Source organism: Amblyomma maculatum, chromosome 10, assembly GCF_055883805.1.
Source record: "Amblyomma maculatum isolate TAMU_Amacu chromosome 10, ASM5588380v1, whole genome shotgun sequence".
In the NCBI taxonomy this organism is placed as follows: Eukaryota; Metazoa; Arthropoda; class Arachnida; order Ixodida; family Ixodidae; genus Amblyomma; species Amblyomma maculatum.
Genome location: NC_139353.1, coordinates 55,297,267 through 55,308,663, shown reverse-complemented (window position 1 = coordinate 55,308,663; position 11,397 = coordinate 55,297,267). Strand labels below are relative to the sequence as shown.

At 43.3% G+C, this 11,397-nt stretch overlaps 1 pseudogene across 1 annotated transcript; it reads left to right on the top strand.

Moving 5' to 3' along the window:
- The first annotated feature begins 7,067 nt into the window (after positions 1–7,067).
- Positions 7,068–10,542, top strand: LOC146176529 (sulfotransferase 1B1-like; annotated as a pseudogene). The gene is made up of 2 exons (XR_014701187.1): positions 7,068–7,531; positions 9,821–10,542. The product of XR_014701187.1 is annotated as a sulfotransferase 1B1-like (transcript).
- The last annotated feature ends 855 nt before the right edge of the window (positions 10,543–11,397 follow it).

The following is an 11,397-nucleotide window of genomic DNA, read 5'->3' as shown; positions in this document are numbered from 1 at the left end:
CCTGGTTTGAAGACCGCTCTTGAAAGCTTGGGTCTACAGCGTATCCGATAAGCTGTTCTTCTCTGCGACACATCACCAGGTGCTTACAAAAAATTATAAAACATTGATTCGATTTATTTTAGAACTGGTTGATCACAATAGTACAAGGTACTGTAGCCGAAGCATAATTTCGCTCATGTTTTTCTTCAAGTGTCCTTAATTTTTTGTTCCTTCTCTCTGGTGGCGCCTCTTTACCTGTTCCAGTCAGAAAAGGGCAATGGTAGGGATATCAAGAAATCGCTCTTAAAAGTACGTAACTCGTCTGCCGCCGACATTTTTGTGAAACGCCGTGCATTAAGTGCCAATTTAGAAAAATGTGTGACACAAAGATACACATTTTCTATAAAAGTACGGAAGTTTAGTAACAGTTGAAATAGGGGTTTGATACAGACACTTTGCTAAAATATCGAACAGTTATAGTTGTCGGCTCTCAATACCTGCGATCGCCGTGCTATCCTCCTGTCCATACAGAAAAGTGTCAGCAAGCTCGCAATGTCACTTTCTCGCATTCCCAACCCTCATACTTTCAGATAGCATAGGTAAATGACGGAATCGTGTGGCTGAAGTGGTTCATGACGCAGACAGAATAGTGTCCTCGGCAACGAGGGCCCAGTCGCGATAAACCCTTCTGCCCTCCATTTGTTAGGCACTTGAGTTCGATTTTTCTCTACTTAAATGCGCAGCAGACGCAGCGGCAGCTGGAAGGGCATACTTTGGCATAGAGACTTGGGATAATAAGGTAAGCTCTCTTGAATTATGTTCTTCTTGTTACCGCTGTCACGCAGACAGCATTGCAGGCTAGGTTAAAAGTCATTTGTAACTACGATAGTCAACAATGTTATTCTGAATGCGAGCTGCTATAGGAGAGGCGATTCTAAGAAAAGTAGAAGAGCTAATTTTTCATTCGTGCACAACTACTGCACGCACCTTGCTGGTATTTTCAAATACTGTAATTGAATAACAGGCAAAGGATGCACCTAGTCATGCGGTGTCTGACATTTTCATTCTTACGGAAGAACTCAGGTCACCTGAGTTGTACTACATATTGCCTCAGATTCCTTGCACACTTCGTATAGACTCGTGAGATTAGTGACCAGTGCACATGTTTGGCACTTAATTGCATTACTCTTCATGCCCACATTTTCTGGGTGGATGGATGGATGAAATATAGGAGCGTCCCCTTTGAAACGGGGTGGTAGCAGTAGCTATCATGCTAATTTTTCTCCCTATATCTTAATTATAGGTTTATAATGGTTAACTAAACCATCATTCTATTTTTTAAATTTTGTTCCTACATTACTAACATTATGTCACTTCTCTGCTTTTAAGCCACCAATCTTCCAGTCGTTTTTTGCTAGTTTCCACCGCCGGTTTATTCACCCGGCCACTGTTATCTCTAAACCCCAGAGCTTCAGGAACAATGACTGCGCCTGCACCAACTTCCGGATGGATACCATTACATTCGAGTATAATATGGTCATTTGTTTCACTGGAGTTACCACATACAGCACATGCGTCATCTTTATTGTTAAATTTCTTTTTGTAGCTGCGTGTTCTAAGGCACCCTGATCTAGCTTCAAAAAGTAGGGTACTGCCTTTTGAGTTATCAAAGAAATCTTCCTTCCTTATGTGCATTTTCCACTTTCGGTACAATTCCACACTCTGTTTCTTTTTATCCAATTTTTACCTTCTGTGTTTTTCACCTGTTGCTTAATGCTCTTTATTTCTCCGTCCTTGTGACTAGCATACTTACTAGTTAGTTTCCTAGTTCTTTTCCTCCATTGTGAGTCAACGCTTTTTAAGTACAGGTATTTAAATACTTTAGCTGCCCATCTGTTACTGTCCAATTTCCTCAGGCGTTCGTCATATCATATTTTACTCTGAGCTTCCCGTACTTCAAAAGATGCCCAGCCCATATTTCCCTGTACCGCCTCATTTGTAGTTTTTACGTGGGCACCTAGGGCTAATCGTACAACGGATCTCTGGTTTGTTTCCAATGTCGGCTGTACCTCTGACTTAAGGCACAAAACCGCATTTCCGAAAGTAAGTCCGGGCACGATAATTCCTTTCCAAATACCCCTCAAAACCTCGTACCTATTGTATCCCCACAATGCCTTATGCTTCATTATCCCGGCATTCCTTCGCCCTTCGGCCTTAAGTGATTGCTCATGCTTTCCAATGTATGCAATCCTTCGTTTACCCATACCCCCAGATATTTGTACCCTGCTACTCTTGGTATTTCAAGGCCTTGTATTTTAAGACCCTGATCAGTTGAGCCGTTGAAAATCATCAGATCCGACTTAACTGCGCTGAAACTGAAGCCTAGAGCGTCCCCTTCGTTTCCGCAATACTTAACTAAAGTTTGCAATTCTTCCAGACTCTCAGCTAGCAGCACAATATCGTCTGCATACATCAAACCAGACTCTCAGCTAGCAGCACAATATCGTCTGCATACATCAAACCGTGGAGGCACTGCTCTACCGCCTTTCCACCCAATCTATATGACAGGTTAAAACCTATAGGTTACTGTCTTGTATCCTCCGCTCCAGGTTTATCATATTAAGCATGAACAGCACCGGTGATAGAGGACAGCCTTGTCTTAATCCTTTGCATACTTTGACATCCTCCGTACTTCTTATGCCTTCCCACGTAATTTCTACTTTGTTATCCCGGTATATTTCCTGTGGGAACTCTATTATCTCATAACCGATACCTTTTAATATGTTCCACAGGAGTTCCCTGCTTACGTTGTCGTACGCCCCGTTTATGTCCAGGAAGACCAAATACAAAGGTCGATTTACCACTCTAGATATTTCGATGCATTGGGTAAGCACGAACAGGCTATCATCTAAGCGCCTACCATTTCTAAAGCCGTTCTGAAGTTCTCCGAGTATCTTGTCACTTTCAACCCTTGCTTGCACCTTTAATTTCACCGCCTGCATGGCTAACCTGTACATAACAGATGTTATGGTAATCGGCCTGTAGGACTTTATGTGCATTCTGTCTCCTTTCCCTTTATAAATCAAATTCATTTTACTCTGCCGCCAGCTGTCCGAAATTTGCTTATTCGTTATGACAGTTTCCAGAGCTTTTAACAACGTTTTCTTACTTTTTGGACCGAGTTCATTAATCGGCTTGATCGGAATTCCATTTATTCCTGTAGATGTGTTTTTAGGAATATTTTTTTCTGCCTTTTTCCAGTTTAGATTGGTCAGTTCTAAGCTGCTTTGTATTCTGCTACCTTGTGTTGCTTCCTGATTTGCGGAGATTACCCTATCGTCGCTCTTAAATGACTCGGCTATAACTGATGTAATGTAGTTCACTGCGTTGTCTCCCTTTAAACAATTTCCCTCGTTATCTTGAATCCGATCCTGCTTTCTTTGATTCTTCTTCCCTGGCGCCATCTATCGGTCGCATGAGCGATTACCGTGAAACCTAAATGGAAAACTTGTTTGGAAGAAAATATAAAGCTCCCCATAAAATGCCCTGTAAAGAGGATGATACCGATGTATTGTCCATCATGCATATTTTAGAATATATCTTGCAAGATCTAAACATACATTCTGGTTCGCCACCAAAGCGTTGTACGCGGGCGTACCGCAAGCACTCAATGTATCTGGAGTCATTTTAAGGCGACAACTTTTAATGGCTCATGCTTTCGTGGACAAAATGTGTCCCGCTTTCGCTTCGGCTCTGATTGGAAAAGGCAGGATGATGTCATAGAGGTCTCGAGAAATTACAGAGCACCACCACAGTATGCGCGAATGCGTGCATTATATAGCCATATGCCAACCAATGATCAATCACTAATCATTAACTAACTGAATAATTATTTATCAATTAGGTAATTCATTGTGTAAATAAATTATGACCGAATAATTATGTTAATTACTAATTAATGCCTGTTGCGTAGCAGAATGCAGCACTGAGGCTTCGCCTTTCACTACTTTAGTCGCTAAAGTTCCGCGTAATATTTCTCCTCTGGGCGCAATTCACCACATGCGCCCAGCTGTACAAATATAGCGTGTTCAGAATTTACCGGTTTTTATTCTGCCGTCGCATCCTTGCGTGAATGGCGTCGCAAAAGATCAAAATAAAAAAGTCGTTTTTCTTTAGCCAGCCGCGCCGGTGGAGTGGTTAGGGCGCTCGACTAATTGCTCCCAAAGGATGCGGGTGAAAAGCAAGGAACCCGTGTGCTTTGCAATGTCAGTGCACGTTAAAGAACCCAAGGTGGTCGAAATTTCTGGACCCCTTAAATACGGCGCCCCGCCGCTGTGGTCCAGTGGTAAGACGTCCGACTACAGCGCTGGAGTTCCCGGTCCGACCGCGGCAGCTGCGTTTCGATGGAGGCGAAACGAACTGGCGTCTGTGTGCTGTGCGATGTCAGCGCGCGTTAGATTCCCATGTGGTCGAAATTACTCCGTAGCCGTCCACTGCGACTCCCCTTTCTCTCTTTCCACTTTCACTCCCACCTTCCTCTCTTCCCTTACGGTGCGGTTGCGGTGTCCACAGAAAACAAATGAGACAGTTACCGCGCTTTTCCCTTAATATAAATAAATCAGTTTTTTAAATCATTAACCCGACCTCGGGCCCCGCCGGAGTGGTGCAGTGGTAAGACGCCCGACTACTGTGCCGGAGTACCCGGGTTCGATCCCGACCTCGGCGGCTGTGCTTCGATGGAGGCGAAACGAAGAGGCGTCCGTGTGCTGTGCGATGTCAGCGCACGGTAAAGATCCCCAGGTGGTCGAAATTGCTCCGTAGCCCTCCACTACGGCTCCTCTTTCTCTCTTTTCCCTTTCACTCCCACCTTCCTCCCTTCCCTTACGGCGCGGTTGCGGTGTCCGCAGAAAACAAGTGAGACAGTTACCACGCCTTTCCCTTCCTATATATAAATCAGTTTTTTAACCCGACCTCGGCCCCGCCGGGGTGGTGCAGTGGTAAGACGCCAGACTACTGTGCCGGAGTACCTGCGTTCGAATCCGACCTCGGCGGCTGAGCTTCGATGGAGGCGAAACGAAGAGGCGTCCTTGTGTAGTGCGATGTCAGCGCACGTTAAAGATCCCCAGGGGGTCGAGATTACTCCGTAGCCCTCCACTACGGCTCCTCTCTCTCTCTCTCTCTCTCTCTCTCTCTTTCCACCTTCACTCCCACCTTCCTCCCTTCCCTTACGGCGGTTGAGGTGTCTACAGAAAACAAGTGAGACAGTTACCGTGCCTTTCCCTTCATATAAATCAATCAATCAAGGGAAAGGTGCGGTAATAGTCTCTGTTTTCTGTGGACATGGCGCGTTTGCGGTGTCCACAGAAAACACGTGAGACAGTTACCGCGCTTTTCCCTTTCCATAAATAAATAAATCGGAGGTCCACAGAGCAAGTATGAAGGATACTGCGCCTTTCTCTTCCTGTGAGCCAAAAAAACAAACAAACTGCGGCGCCCTGATAGCCTGAGCCGCCTTAGGAAGTTAAACCCCATGAACCGAAAGAAACTAGTCGTTTTTCTTAACCTTTAGCTTCCAGCAGTCCATCCTTATGAGGATATTCGCTCATTCAACTTCAACAATCGTGCCACAGAAGCCACCATTTTTACTGTTCCTTTCAATGACCAAGACGTTGCAGTTAAACTTAATCACTTTCCGAAAGTACCTCGATCATAGACGCTGACCACATCGCCCGAAATGGTTTAAACTGCAGCTCGTCGGCACAAGCTTCTCACTTTTTTTCGTCAATACGCGGCTAACGTTAACGCAGGGAAGAGATTGTAAGCATTATAAAGGTTCAGAAATAATAAAAGAAGGGATGCGCTCAGTTTGGTAAAATTGTCGCAACGAGATGTCTCATGTAGAAGAAAGGTGTCGAAGGGTAGCCAGGAAGAATGTACAAATATTAAAGCTTGTAAGGGCGCCGCAGATTCCAAAAATGTGAATAGTGTGAACAATGTTGCCGGACATAACGTCCTGATGTATGCCCACTCCACTACCGCACTTTCTAAGGCTAGGGAAAACAAATATAATGGACTGGTGTCTTCCATTCGGTCTTTAGCGTGTTTAAAGTCCAAGTGTTATTGTGAAGGATTAACTGGTTATGCCAGATCTCATAACCAAAATCAAAATCGAAGCATCAGACTGGCACGATGCAACAGTATTCGTAACGCGAACGTTTTTTTTTTCTTTTTTTTTTTTTACATGTGCCCATTCGTCAATGATTGCAAATGCCCGCGAAAATATGTGACTGCATAAATAAAAGTGGTCTGTTGTATTGAATTTCAATAACCTATTTTGTGGACTATAAATCATTTTACAGATCAGTGACATTACCCTAAGAAATAAAAAAAAACAGCGCAAAGAGATTTCGAAAATTATGCTGACATCAAAAACGCAGATATAATCTGTAATGAATCGCCAAACGTTGAAAATTCTATTTATGTAATGTAGCATCCGGGTGAGTCTTCCTGTGATGTGCTCCCAGCTGTAGTAGACAAAACTGCCACACGTCACTAAAGGAGCGAAGTACATTGAGAAGGTTTAACTTATGGTGTTTACCATCCCAAAAGAGCTCAGGCTTTGAAGGCCTCTGTAGCGGAGACCATGGATAATTTCGACCATCTGGAGCTCTCATGGAGGATCTACGCATTCGGTAAGAGAGCGAAAAATGAGCCTCGCTCTTCAGTAACGTTTAAGTACTTCGCTAGGTTGAGGACGCACACCCATTTTTAAGGTAAATGAAATACCAGACAGGTTACGAAAGAAAACGTAGCGCACTTTATACGTTAACCGATAGAAATGAAGCACTAGTGTTGCAAACGCAATAGCTATCATTCACAGTATTAATCAGTAGTAAAATGAACTTGGTATTAGTTACCTGTTTATTACTTTGAAGCTTAAGACATACCGCTGAAAATTATGCTCGCTTCAAACAATTAAGTGGATAAATTAGTAACTTTGTATCGGTGTGTCGATGTCGGAGATAGGTACTGCTCTCTGAGACTATGCCTCTTCTTCCGTCTAATAATTTCCAGTGGCACGGAAAAAAAAGAGAATATGGACGAGTCACTATACAGAGACGTCGATGGTGTATGGATGCACTATATATTCAGTGAAGAAGCCGTTCGTTCAGCAATCAATTACAAGCCAAGAGATGGAGACATCATCACTGTGACATACCCCAAGTGCGGCACGAACTAGATGCAGTGCATTATTTGGAATATCCTCACCCACGGAGAGCCCCCATCCGACATCGGGCAATTCAGTCTTATGTGTCCATTTATTGATTTGACTGGAGCTGGAGCTGCAGACAACCCTTCGAGAATTGGCCCCGTCATGACGCATCTTCCTCTGAGAATCTTCCCGCCGGTTGCTCATTCGAAGTACATCTATGTGGCCAGGAACCCTTACGACTGTGCCGTTTCTTACTATCATTTTCTTAAGGGACTCACGCCGAAGACATTCACGGACCTGTCATTCGAGAAATTTCTGTCACTTTTCCTATCAGGAAAGGTAAGTGATGCAAATGTTTTCGCTTTTCTACCTAAAATATGTGCCTCAGTTGATTGCTAAGAATAATAAGGTCTACTAAAATTTATTCTACTTATGTCGAGGACAGGAGAGCAAGAGGGGTTTGTCGTCTATTGAAAATGTACGTTAATAATACCAATAAGCTGGACAGTTTGGTTTAATTCGTTATTTAACTCACTACACAGTAGGCGGAACACTTCGGCTAAAATCCTTGCGAGTCAAATCAGTAATGACGAAGGCGCCCTTTCTAATCACATCATTAGGTGGAACATTTCTTTTTTTTTATTAGAGCAAGTGCAATCACGAGACTTCGTGGACGGGCTCATCGATCAAACGAAATTCTAAAATTGTCTTGAACACTACTGGAAGTGCGGTATATAAATGTGACTAATTTATACGGCGCTAACGATTTTTATTTATTCTGTTGTTCGACTCAAGCACTGAACACAGGTACTAAACAAACGGCCCAATTTTAAAGCACCTCCATTTGTACACAACTGCGCTCAAATTGCCCTAGTAACTAAAAGGCGTGGTAGTGAAACAATATGATTTTAGAACGGTCTCTATGGCCCGTATTTGTCCTGACATCTGTTGTGAAGACGGGCCTAGGACAAAATAAAATATAAATATTTGTCAGAAAATAGGTCTCCATGACTAGGTTGTAACCTCATGTTGCCAGCCAATCCATTCCGTAGATAAAATAAAACAGTACTGAGGCCTGCGATATATAAATATCCCTCAATTGTTTGCAATAAAGAAGCCACCTTACATAATGCCTAAAAGTATTGGAATGCTAGAAGTCCAATACAATACGACTATATGCTTCGCATCTCGAAGAGATGAAAGCCTCTCAAATTGAAGAGAGCTTAATATGTTCAGGATATTTTAAGGTAAAGCTCAATATTATTGATTAATACATGCAAGTAAGGTTGATGCAATAATATAGGGCAGCGTATTCAACAGATGAGACAGGACTGTATGAAATAGGCTCATCGCCCTCGAGCCTGCATGCCCCTAGGCATTCCCACATCTGGCCAGGTCTCGCAGCTTTGTGCTCGCGGCTTTTACGCGGAACTCCACCGCCTCTTGACCGGCGATGGACACAGTTAACAGCGGCAGCACAACTATCTAGATAAAAGAAAAAAACACGAGAAACAACTCCAATAGTACATATGAAACACTGGAGTGTTAGGTTTCTGACATTCTGAAAAGCCCCTTGAATTAATGACATCGTAAAATGGAAATGGTCGATTAATTGCGAACTGAAGTAACGTAAAAGGTCAGTTAAACTGAATTTCCATGGAAGAAAAATATGTGCAAAAACAGTATTTAAGAAAGCAGAGAAACACGTAGGACGTCAAAAAACTTCGTCGACGTTATGAGCGACAAATGACGGCCATGTCATTGGCAGGTGGTTGCTGGTAGCTTTCGTGGCCGGGAACTGATACTGCGATGATTATTGTGACGCCAAGAGACCACATGATATCGAAATGTTGGGAGGATTTGTATAGCTCGGGTTTTTTAGACGGTAAGGTGGAAAGGAATCAACCTTCCGGTGCTCTTGGATGATGATTAAGCCATGCTACACCTATGCTACTCAGGCACCGTCTATGGCTTTCAATGTTAAAATCAAATTCGAATTGTTGCTTTAAAAGCCTCGTGCGTGGCCACTGCACTCCAAGAGCAACAGTATTGACTTTCGTTTTGTAGTTTTATTGGTTCTCAGAAATATGTTTTTTTTTTCGTTAAGCGACACATCATACCCTGTAACGCTGGCAGTTCGAAACTGAGGATACGGGACAGTCGCCGCCAGGTGGCCTACAGTTCCTAACCTGCTTTTGTATTGCCAGCAGGCGGGCCACGTGTTTACAATGTTATATCGATCTCATATGGTTAATACAACTCGGGAAAGTAGAAGATGGGGCCACGTGGATTGGGCTTGAAGATAACCTGCAAGTTTCATGGATCGATATAGCGAAAGGCCTTGCATCTCTTGGTAATTATGTATATTCTTGCCCCCTTATAAGCTATCTCTTTTTCCAAATCTTAAAAGGAACACTCAGAGACTCTGAAATACAATAATCCTTATTCTTTTAGGATGTGACGACTACTTTATGGCTTGGAAAGATAACGTAGAGATAACAAGGAATTTCCCAGTGAAAACTGGCATTTAGGCGGCACTTAGGCAGACAGATTTTAAGTGCGCTCAACAGAGCGGTTCAAAGTTTTGCGAGAAAGAAAAACCGCCATTTTTTTTTTTACAAAACGCAGGTCGTTTATGGGGACTTCTTTGACCATCTGCTGCCATGGTACGAGCGCCGGCACGACAAGAACATCTTGTTCCTTACCTACGAACAGCTGAAGAAGGACATCCGGAGAGAAGTGATCAACATAAGCGACTTCCTTGGGGAGACCTACGGTCGCCGCATGCGTGCGGATCCGGCACTCTTAGAGAGAGTTGTACACGGCAGCAGTCTAGAAAGCATGAAAGATCTGTTCAAGGACACACCAGAAGACAGGATCAGGAAGATAGCAGAAACCGCAGCGACGATGTCCCATCGTATTGAGATGCTGAATAATATGCCGCAGAGCAAGTTGGACCTGCACGAAGGTGTGGGATTTGTACGGAAAGGAATCGTGGGTGACTGGAAAAACTACTTCACTCCGGATAAGATAGATCAAATGAAGGCTTGGATCGAAAAAAAGACCAAGGGAAGTGATGTCATGACGCTGTGGAAAGACTGCGATCTTCCTTAAGGCAGTGATGTTTTTCACCCGTCCCGCGAGAAATTTAGACAAGTTTCACCAACAGCTTTTTTCTTTAACAGGTGTCCAGTAAGCGTTTATGGATTCGGTTTCATCACCACCGGTTACTGACATATAAAAGTAGATAAACTACTTTAATGTATCCCTGCCAAGCGCGTTTTTCGGATTCGTATTATAATAATGCTTTCTACACTTCGTCATAAAATTTTCAAAATCTCAAGCTCCAATCTTTAGTCGCATGTGTGTCGCTTCCGAGCACTTTGTTTCTTGTGGGAATGTGAATGCACGCTACGGCGCCAAATGATCCGTCGTGACACATAATTTGGCCCATATCGATTTGGCAGTGCCCGTTTCCAGTGCATTAAAAGCATTCCTATGGTTTATTTTTGTCCTGCTGCCATTGCGAGATGCCATGCTACAGATTAATTTCCAATTTTATTTTTTTAGGTGGCGGTGGTAGTCGTTGTCGCAATGATTCAGGGACTTTCTTCACCTCAACGAGGAGGAAAACAACCTGGAGTGTATTTCGAGTGGTTAAATGTTACTTTTATATTTCTTTATGTATTCCACACATTCGAATAGACTTTGTAAGCACTTGAGTGTAAAAATTCAGAAATTTGTATTGCTGGTTCATTGCCAGACATTTTCGGCTGGTATCCTAAGCAAGCAGGGTTTGCGCATGGTGTGGCTATGGTACGCCCTTCGATTACCTCCCCTTCCCCGATCTCTCCCATCGGAGGTTCCTAAGTGATCCCTGAGCAAAGATAAATGAATATGAACAGCAATGGAATGATGGTCCCTAGGGAGCCTGCTACGCTTCATTGAATAAATGTTCAATTTTGAACAAACGTAATATAGCTTGTAGGAGTGGATTCATCCAAATTCATCTTTTTTGTTGTAGTGACATCTTGACGTCACACAACCTGACGACCAGTCAGTGTATGGCGATTTCAGCTAACAACTGTCACCCGTGAATTTTCTTTCCCAGCGCCGATACTCGATTATGTGGAAAAAGGGCCCCTAATTTATAGCGTTAAAATCTTCCTTTTTTGGGCTACCGCGCTCACTGATTTACTTTGATG